At 37.7% G+C, this 11,368-nt stretch overlaps 1 long non-coding RNA gene across 1 annotated transcript; it reads left to right on the top strand.

Moving 5' to 3' along the window:
* Window positions 1-3,229: 3,229 nt before the first annotated feature.
* On the top strand, window positions 3,230-7,076 carry LOC138955024 (uncharacterized). Its single transcript, XR_011452063.1, has 3 exons — window positions 3,230-3,621; window positions 4,534-4,658; window positions 6,004-7,076. It is a non-coding gene; the product is annotated as an uncharacterized lncRNA (long non-coding RNA).
* The last annotated feature ends 4,292 nt before the right edge of the window (window positions 7,077-11,368 follow it).

Genomic DNA, 11,368 nt, shown 5'->3' with positions numbered 1-11,368 from the left:
AAAATAAAAGTTGACAAACACGACTGATATTGTGATTTTTGTTAAGACAACAGATGCTGGAACCCAATTACGAAAAGAAAAGATAAATTTACCCAAATGATTTTACAAATAACGATAATTTTGTTCGTTATATCATTCAAAACGGCACTGAGTCATAGCATTAAGGTTATCTCGCACGTTTTTAAAGCTAGGGCTTTGAAACTTGGCACACAACCAAAGTATAATGACCTCCAGGTATGGTGCACATCACATTAAACAACATTGAATTTCAAGGTCACAGCGAGGTTAAATTTCCTTTGCAAACTGGAAAATTGTCGTTGTCACGTCTTACATGTTTTAATACTAGATCAGTTAGACTTTACATACTTCACATACTTTCAGCATTTTTATAAAACCTCATTAAAAGTGACCTGCTTGTTAATCTTTGTCAAAGTTCAAGGTCACAGCGGGGTCACATCTGGTCCAAATGTGGAATATTTTCAATTTATTCAGCGCGTTTATAGCACGAGCTTTGAAAATACACACAGTTCTAGTGTATAATGTTCACACACGATTAAAGTCTGGTTGAAAAAGTCAAGGTCACAGCAGGGTCGCGTTGAGGTCAAACATATACATTTTTCAATGAGGTTTTCTCATATGTTTTTGAAGCTAGGGCCTTGAAACTTGGCACACTACGCAAGTTAAATTAAACCTCATCAAATTCCAAGGTCACAGTAAGGTTAAAGATCCTTTAAGGATATTTTCTAAAAAAGGTGACCGCCTGGTTAATGTTTGTCAAATTTCAAGGTCACAGCAGTGCCATCTGGCTTAAACTTTGAAAAATTGTCAATTTCTTCAACTAGTTTTATAGTGTTTGAAGTCATTCACACATGATGAAAGTCTGGTTGATAAAATCAAACGTCAAGGTCGCAGCGGGGTCGCATTGAAGTCAGACACATACAATTGTCATTTTCACGAACGCCTTTTAAGCAACACCTTTGAAACTTCACACATTCCAAAGTTTTGATGTTGTTTGGTTATAATCAAAGTGTGGTCAATTTCCATGATTGAGAGCATTCAGAGGGGTCAAGTTGAGGTCACACAAAAGAGATTAAATTGTCGACACAACAGATGAGACTGGCTACCACTGTTTATTTTAATACACTTTTATGCAAATTTTAAATTGTGTTCAACCATATACACCAAACTCACCCAAACTCCTGAAACATCCAAGAAAAGGAAAAATGTGTCCAAGCAAGGAAAAACGCCATTTCTTCAAAGGCTGGAATAACTACAGAGGCAGCCGCGTCATTACACACAATGCAATTACGTCATACATCATACATTTCTATGAGTCATGTTGAATGGAATGGTGGCATGTGCCTCTATTCTAGCTAACAACAAAGCTGAAAAAATGAATATTATCTGTTTGTTTTGTTTGTTTTACCCGTACGAGACCTTTCTGTGACCTTGACATGTGACAAGGATCTACCTTAACTTCTTTAAGTCGGAGTTGAGAGTTGTGTGATGTTTGAAGGCTCTCCCTTTAAAAAAAACTGAGATAATGATGCATTTTCGTGTTTTTGATTTGCCCATGTGACCTTGAGATTCGACAAAGGTCAACAAGACTTTAACCGTGTATGGAGGCTATTAAGCCCAAAAATGTGAACTTTCAAGGTTCTTGCTTTGAAAAACTCTGAGAAAAAGGTTATGTTTTTTTTTTTACCCACACGAGACCCTGCTATGACCTTCACATTTCTCAAGGATCAACCTTGAATTCTCCATGTTGAACAATCATTAAGCAAAAGCGTTGTTTGAAGTTTGAAGGTTCTAGCTTCAAAAATCTCTGAAAAAATATGTTTCATCCGTTTTCTGAACCACATGTGACCCAGCCGTGACCTTGAAATCTGACAAGGGTCAACAAGACTTTTACCATGCATGGGGGCGATTAAACCCCAAATGTGTGTGAAGTTTCAAGGTTTCAACTTAAAAAACGTCTGAGAAAAATATACATTTTCCTTTTTGGACAATGTGTTGCACGCAAGACAACACGACAAACGCTCGTGTTATCATTCTTTTACTTTAAGGTCGACTTGCGTGCCCGCTCTTTCGCTAATCTCAATTAAAATTCATCTTAGAAGTTCGGTTTTATTACGCTTTTAATTAAGAAGATTAAACTAAGACAACAAATAGTTAGTTTTACCCATTAAACTCGATAAGGTAGTGACATTTTATGTTGAACGCAAGAAGGTGTCGCACGCAAGATCTGAAAAGATGTTGACGACATAATTTCAACACTTGATAGCGCAATCGTGGTTCGTGATTTCTTCACAAATTTTGAACACAGAATGTGTCACGTGGTTCCGTAAATGAAGTAGATCTTTGTACATGTAAATTTTGTTTTTAAAAGAAAATAACCGTTAATTACCGAACATTTTGTCGCACGCAAGATATGACGAAATTTTCAAATCGTTTTCAAAAATGCTGTTCAAAAGTTCTGCAGTCTTTGCTGGATTACTTGAAAGACAGCAGTTTGATACACCGTTATCGCTTGACGTGTCGACATCAATTCCAGAGTTTTTGAAAAAGAAATTTAGTAAATATCTGCGATTGAAAAATGTATGCCGTGATGACGAATCATCTTGCGTGCGACACCTTAAAATTCGGTTATCGAAAAAAAAAAATTCTCTCGAGATTTAGATTTGACGTTTGGTCTCGTCTGTAAAGCGATGTTTCAGGCATTCAATCAAACTAAATGCAATTCATTTGTGCTTCTTGTTATTTTTCTGTGGCATATTCAAAACACGAGGTATCACGATGTCCTTTTTCAGATGGCCGGTTTTGGCGTTATTTTTGACTTTAAACAAAGATAACTTCAAAACCGTTCAAGTCAGACACACGAAATTATGTCCACTATCTCTTCGCACATTCATCCACACACACACCAATTTTCAGCAGACACACGTTTTTAGAAACATTTTTATTGTAAAACAAAGTCGTCTTCTGTTCTGTGAGCACCTTTTGGCACTTAGTCATATACGACTTGTGTCTGTCTGTCTGTCTGTGTGTGTGTGTGTGTGTGATTGATCGCCATGCACGGCCAAAGTTCTCGATGGATCTGCTTCAAATTTGGTGGGCTTATTCAGTAGTGGAATGCATGAATGGAGACTATCAAGCTAGTTGGGAACTAAATCCAAAGTTCGAAACTATCGCTCTAGTGCGCAATGCATGGCACGATATTTTCAAATGTTCCGACCTAAGTTGGTGACTAACTTGCCCAAATTTGGTCCTCCTCCGAGGAGGACCAAATTCCTTAGTTTCGAACTATTGCAAAAATACAAATGGCGGCCGCCATGACAGTCTTTGATTTTGCTGTACAAAAAAATCAAATATTCGGCAGTCCGACGCATGAACCAAAGAATGATGTCGACAAAGAAGTTGAAACATTGATTGCGCTTTGGAGGGGGTTCAAATACAAGTCGTGAAGTGACCGGCACAGCTGATTTGGGACACGATCTACCTTGAGTCGGGAGATTTGCTATGAACATTGACTAAATTTCCACTTTTTACATCAGCGACTGTACAAATTTGGCTTGTACATCTTCCTGTCGCTGATTTTAATCGGTTTGGATCATCCAACAGGTAAGAGCAAGATTCATCCGTTGTGTGCGTGTAGTTTGTGTGTCCCACGGTGTGTGTGTTCGTTTGTGCGCCTCGGTGTGTGAGTGTGTGTCAGATTATATTGCAATAATACATTTGTTAGAAAGTGAGAGCAAGGGTAGATCTAGATCTATGGGCCAGGCAGTACTGTCTGAGTGTCTCCGAAACCGTGTTCAGTGTCATAGGAAAATAGGCCTACGAGCCATTGTGTAGTGGTGACGATGAAAGAAACAGTTGTTGTTTTTTCTGACAGTGACATTGACAATGAACGATCGTCAATGCATCAATGATTATGCACAGCAGCATCGGTTTCTTCGGAACTGTGCACTGTTGACTGAATTTCCCACGGTGGAGCAATGAACAGTAGACACTAAAACAAAGCTAATCTAATGCATTGAAGCATCGCTGTAGATCTATCTCATTCAACTAACAATATAATGCAGTGAATGGCAAATCTATCTCTGAATGAACTGTTGTGTATCCTTATTTGCTGTAAATGTCCTGGCTCACACTGCACTCCCAACATTAGAAGTATGTTTTCTAAGCTGAATGCATGTATAATTTGATATAGTAAGTGTGTAAAGCCAAGAGTAACACTAACTGGCCCAAAACAATTTTTGTGTGTATACAAATGAAGAAAGAAACTGACTTCACTTGAATCACTGCCACTGAAAGTGTGTCTATTGTGTATTTTTAGAAGGGTTATTCAACAATGACTTATTTTTCTGTTTAAATACTTGATATTTACTCTGCATGAACAGAGTCAGAGGTAAATGCTGCTGTATAAACTATGATTGTGAAAGAGGGAATAAAAAGAATCAATGAGCGAGTGGTTTAATTATAATACAGTTATTATTTATTGTTAATTAATTATTTTATGGTGTGTTTTTTCAGGCCTCCTAAGAAACCAGAGATGATGTGTGATGAAGTGTTCATACAGCTCTTGCATTCAGATATATATGGATTCTGGAGAGGATTCAGACTGAGTGGACATGCTGCTTTACAGACTACCATGAAGAGTAAGTCACACATTTCTGTACCACTACCAAGTACCTGCTTGTGCCTATTAAATTGTTATTGTAAAATTGATTTATGATATGTAAATTGGCACTGGTGATAGTAGTTTGAAGCTGTGTAGATGTTTTTGGCAGACTTTTGTACGTTGTGTTGTAAAGAGATCTGCGTTTCACATTAGATGCACTTACAATCTAGATAGATACATTCAGCTATGTCAACACTTGTTACATCTGAATCTGAGAGTAGTGGCAGGAGATGCAAGTTTATTGACACAAAAACATTACGGCTTTGTATAAAATAAATTCTTACATCTGTATGTATCCTTGCATAGTACAATTTGAACTATTTATACAAAATGGTACATAAAGCTTGATTTTAGTTCTCTTTCTCTTCTCAAATCCTTTGCCACTATTCTTAAAGTAAATTACACAGTGTGAATGAACTAATGCAGCACAGGAAAGTAAAACAAAATTGCAAGATAAAATGAAATCATTACTAATTTACTGGAATTATTTTAAAGGCACATACAGTTATTCTTCCCTTGGCTCACCATCCTAGATCTTGCCAGGCTTTTACATGGAATAAGAATGAATCTGTTCACTCGAATACTTCTACATTCAACACCCTGGCTTCTTCCTGCTCAGAGTTAGATTTTGTTGTGGAAACCACTCTCAGATTAACAAAAATGTTACTTCTTTACTTCTGCGAGTGACTTTTGAGAAATTCGTTCATAAACAAAATTCAACTATGCACATGAAGCAGTCACTGACTGTCAGGGTGTCAATATTTTATGTGTCTGGGTGAAGTTATGTTCCTATCCCATGTACAACTGGCCAGATCTGAAATGGCCAAAATCAATGGGATCAACACACATCCCCAGAATCTTCATCACTGGAAAATGTGGTGGGTTGAATGTATTTTAATAAAAAGGCTGACAGGCGAGTGCTTTGGATCCTGAAAGTTCTGTTTTGGACTGAAATCGAGACACATTTCCCAATGAAACTCAAACTGTATAGTGTTGATGCTGAAGAGCGAAAGTGTGTGGGTTGAGGGCACACTTGTTTTTGACTAAAATCGAGAAACATTTCTGCCGAGCACAAAGTTCATACACGCACAGATTTTTTTAATAGTTTAGATTACAATATCACACACACCATCCCCGATCCCAATGGTCATGTGAAGAGCAAGTGCTTCCTCACCCCCCCCCACACACACACACACACACACACACACACTGCTCAACACGTACACACCTTCTCCCCCCAACACACACCCTCCCCTCGCTAACCAAAACCCATCCCCGTGAATACTGAAGGTGCTCAGTTATATGTTTTCTTTATTTTTCAGGAAGGACCGCTACATTAAGGGAAGGCTGTTTGCACCTTGGTTCCTGGGTTCGCTGGGGACGATGATCAAATTCAGAGTACCATCACAATTCTGTGCTTTTCCATCTGATTCGGCTGAGAATGCTTGCAGAGGTTTCTACACTACCCGTCATAAAAAGTAGGCAGATGCGTTTGAGGGCAGATCTTACTGATGAGGCTGTTGATTGAAAAACCAAGTATATGACTGAAAAGGCCATTAATTTCCCTACTTTATTCAGAAACAAAATTGGGTTTTCATGACGTAGTGTCTATGCAGTGAAACCTGCAACACAGACACCCCCCCCCCCCCCCTCCCACAAATCAAATTCACAAAATCAAGCTTCCCGTGTTAAAATCAACAACACAAATCAGAACAACTAAACCGAAACATGTTTTGCATGTCATTAGACAGAACAATCAAATCTTTATCCAAAACAGTCCGTTTTGTTCACATATATCTTGTCTAACATGAACGCTATGGCATGCTGAGCGTGTAGTTGTCAATCCTCTCAGTTTTTGAAGTCGTTTTAGCGGGTAATGAGACCAAAAATGGTACATTTCAGAACTCCTCAACGCATTGTCTTAAAACTGTCAGTGATTTGTGCTAACACACGTCGTTAAGTACAACAAGTCGCGTAAGGCGAAAATACAATATTTAGTCAAGTAGCTGTCGAACTCACAGAATGAAACTGAACGCAATGCCATTTTTCAGCAAGACCGTATACTCGTAGCATCGTCAGTCCACCGCTCACGGCAAAGGCAGTGAAATTGACAAGAAGAGCGGGGTAGTACTTGCGCTGAGAAGGATAGCACGCTTTTCTGTACCTCTCTTTGTTTTAACTTTCTGAGCGTGTTTTTAATCCAAACATATCATATCTATATGTTTTTGGAATCAGGAACCGACAAGGAATAAGATGAAAGTGTTTTTAAATTGATTTCACAAATTTAATTTTGATAATAATTTTTATATATTTAATTTTCAGAGCTTGTTTTTAATCCGAATATAACATATTTATATGTTTTTGGAATCAGCAAATGATGGAGAATAAGATGAACGTAAATTTGGATCGTTTTATAAATAAAATTTTTTTTTACAATTTTCAGATTTTTAATGACCAAAGTCATTAATTAATTTTTAAGCCACCAAGCTGAAATGCAATACCGAAGTCCGGGCTTCGTCGAAGACTACTTGACCAAAATTTCAACCAATTTGGTTGAAAAATGAGGGCGTGACAGTGCCGCCTCAACTTTCACGAAAAGCCGGATATGACGTCATGAAAGACATTTATCAAAAAAATGAAAAAAACGTTCGGGGATATCATACCCAGGAACTCTCATGTCAAATTTCATAAAGATCGGTCCAGTAGTTTAGTCTGAATCGCTCTACACACACACACAGACACACACACACACGCACACACGCACATACACCACGACCCTCGTTTCGATTCCCCCTCGATGTTAAAATATTTAGTCAAAACTTGACTAAATATAAAAATGAGACCAAAAAATGGTACATTTCAGTAACTCCTCAACGCATTGTCTTAAAACTTGTCAGTGATTTGGGCTAACACATGTCGTTAAGTACACACGGAATCTCAAGTCATGTGAGATATTAGTTCTGCTGTTGCGCGACATGCCAGAACGAATTTTAAAAATAAAAATGTACCCTGTCCAATGAACTGAATTTGTAAAAAAAATTAGCATGCATTAAGAAAAATGAAAGCTTCAATTTACCTTTAATTTCATACATTTTCAACTATGACTGTTCACAGCGCACTTGTACGCACACACACATTCTTGGAAAATGCTCTTTCAAGAGCCATGATCAGTTAAGCGTGTCAGCCGTGAGCTTTTCTAGGCGTAGGCCTACATTTGCGCTCAGCGCTCTGAATGAGGCAAAATATTAATGTTCGCGTTGAAATCCTCATACCGCCAATGTCTGATAAAATATGTACATGAAATTTAATTGTGTGGCGCATCTGTTATTGTTCTTGAAGATAACAACAAATTAATTGTTTTTCAATGAGTCAGCGAAGACCTACCATCAATTTAAGAACTCTTTCTGGCATGTCAATTAACAGCAGACTAATGTCTCAAATGACTTTAAAATCCGTATGAACTTTCCCACATGTGTTACTACTGTTAGCACAAATCACCGCAACGTTGAAGGCAATGCGTTGAGGAGTTACGAAAACGTACCGGTTTTTGTCTCATTACCCACTAAAACTGCCTTTTACAGCTTCTCAGAGGAATGACACCTACACAAATCAACATGCCTTAATGTCAGTGTTAGACCAGATATGTGAACAAAACTGACTGATTTGGATGCAGATTTGATTGTTTTTTCTATTGACGTGCAGAAGATGTTTTGTTTTGGCAGTTCTGATTTTTTGTCAATTTTAACGCGGGAACATTGATTTTGCGAATTTGATTTTGCAGGGTGTCTGTGTTGTATGTTCCACTGTATAAACACTATGTCATATAAACCCAATCTGCTTTCTGAATAGGTTTGGGGAATGAATGGCTTTTTTCAGTCATATACAGGATAAACCAAAAAAATGTAACACTAAAACAATGCTAATAACTTTTACATCTGTTGACCGAATCACTTTATTTTTAAGGTACATAAACCGCAGCCAGTGCATGACCCTTCCACAAAGTGGACATTTTGTAGATCAAATGTAACTGGTCAAATGGTCTGACTTTTGTGCTCTATTTCAAAAAATAAATTCCAAATTCGGCGGTCGATTCACTAAAACGAAGTTTGACCATGAACGGTATCAATACTTACTTAATTTAAACCCGCCAGACTTTTAGCTTTTATATTATCTGAATGTCTGAGTATACACCCCCCAGATCATCGGTGACCCGAAGAAAGCAGTTATATACTCATAGACAGACGCGTGTGAAGCATGTTTAAATGTGGAGTACGCTCATTTAAAAAAAAAATACACCAAGTTTGTTTGAGAATACTCCAAGTCCAAAACAGGGATTCCCAGGTCTGAATGTTGATTAAGGTATACTTTTGTGATTCGAATTGCCCCGAATGTTACAATCTTGAGCGCTTAGATCGGGCAAGTTTGGCTACCGCTCAATTTTAAAACCCGTACCGTTGAGTCGATCCCCAAAATTGGGAACTTAATTTAAAATTGCACAAAAGTCAGCCTATTTGATCTTCAAAATTGTCACTTTGTAGAAGGGTCATGCATAGGCTGAAGTTTATGTCCACAAATGTAGGTTATTAACTTGTTGTGGGTTGCATTGTTTTTGGGTCAACCTGTATTTGGTTTTTTTAATAAACGGCCTCATCATAAAGATTTGCCCTCAAACGGATCTGCCTACTTTTTATGACGAGTATTATAGTTGGCTCAGTGGCTAAAGAAACATTCTACAGGATGAATAAACAAACAAACAAATCTCATGATTCTCTGTGTTTTAATGTGTGTGTGTGTGTGTGTGTGTTTTGGGGAGTTTGTTTTGGTTTTTAGTGAGAGGATGGCTGGTGGTTTGGATGAGGTGAAAAGCTGAGTGACACTGTGATTGTGGATAATTAAATTGTTGTTGCTGCTGTCAGTTTCAAGGCACCGTTCTTCTTGCAAACGCCAAGTTTGGCTTACTATTTTATATCTGCATGGGCTCTTACATGAGGTTAGGCCATCTATACACTTTGATACATACCAAACATTTACATTCTGACTGGGTCATGTGCAAAGTTGGAATGTTTGAATGAATACATTTTGCGGATTGATGCCAGTAGAAGTTAAACAAATTAATTGATCAAACATTCCAACACTTCAAAGTAAACACACGTGTTTTTGACAGCTGGTATATGTTAAAGTGGAGGGATGGTTTTATTCCACGTGAAGCCTGCATGCCACATCTGAGACGTTGAGCGAAATCGTTTACACAAAATATGCAATCATTGTTTATCATCATTTAAATTAAAACGTTCATACACAATGACACAACAAATGTTGTCGGAAACTCAAAAGAACACATGAAAGAATAAAAGATGATCAATGCAGCAAAACGCGCCACTTGTACAGAGTGGGTTACAATTTCATTCTTTGTTTAATTTAGCCTTCACATTTCCCTTATCATATCTTATATTTTAACATCGTTCTGTTCTTGTCAGCTTGAAATGTTTGCAGTTTTTACTCACGAAACAGGTTAGTCTTCTGAAGTCAGTGCAACATCAAAGCTAAAATTTCACACATGAGATGCATTTTGATGATCAGCTCTACCATACCGAAGCAATGCATTTAAACTGGCGCAGATTAATTTTCAAATGATGTTCAAGCAACAGCTAGCTTCCTTATAGACAAAGTGTCTAAGTTACAAAATATAGTCATCTCAGTATCCAATTTCATTACCTCTGTTTCTTTGCTTGCTTAGAAGAACTTCTCAGAGTGTTTGCGGCATTCATCAAACAAGATCATAGACATTAAAATATTGTCACTTCCTAGTCATTGAATAATGTATTCATTGTATCTAATTATTCATGTTAAAGACCAGCACAAAATTGCAATCATTTAAATATGTCACTGACATAAAGTATTCTACCCGATCTGGAAAAAAGGAAGAAAATCATAAGTGCATGATTCAAATCACTGATGATGTCTTGTAATTCGGTAGTGTTTCCAGTTAATCTTTTCTCTTTACATCTCACAATTCCTTCACTAGTTTATTTTGTAAGTAGAACACCAGGCCAAAACATTGTTGGCTCCTTTTGTATGACATCACACATTTTCAAGGATTTGCTTGCTAACTTGCTTGTTTCTTAATTTGTTTAATGATCGCTCCAAATTACATTCCTTCCTTTATCTGGCACTCTTGTTCTCAACTTTGTCCCTCCCTCTTAGCGGTTTAGAGGGAGAGAGTGAGTGTGTGTGTGTGTGTGTTAGTGTGTGCGTATGCCTGTGTGTGTGAGAGAGAGATAGAGACTGAGAGAAAGAAAGAGAGAGAGTTGATCTATTGTCTTGATTCCCTCATTCAATTTTCTTTTGTTGTATAGTGTAGAACTTAGACAGCTTCGTGACATACCTGTGGTGCGGTTTTATGGTCGTTTAACTCTCCATCGGTGAACCATGCAATTATTTCTCTTCAACGATTACTCGGTCTCTACTGACAACTCTAAACTCCACAAAACACGACTTTTTTCAGTTCAGAAATGTCAGTTTCGCTCCCATAAATTGAAACACAAACTTAAATACATCCATACATCATTGTCTGTTACAAAGTTCCAGCTTTGCTTTAAAATGCACAATCAGTATGAGGGACACGGACTTTTTCCCAGTACATACCGACTGAGCCATCACTCAAATCTTCGACGACACTGACTCAGC

This window comes from Littorina saxatilis, unplaced genomic scaffold (assembly GCF_037325665.1).
Source record: "Littorina saxatilis isolate snail1 unplaced genomic scaffold, US_GU_Lsax_2.0 scaffold_397, whole genome shotgun sequence".
Classification (NCBI taxonomy): Eukaryota; Metazoa; Mollusca; class Gastropoda; order Littorinimorpha; family Littorinidae; genus Littorina; species Littorina saxatilis.
This window is presented reverse-complemented; position numbering and strand designations above follow the sequence as displayed.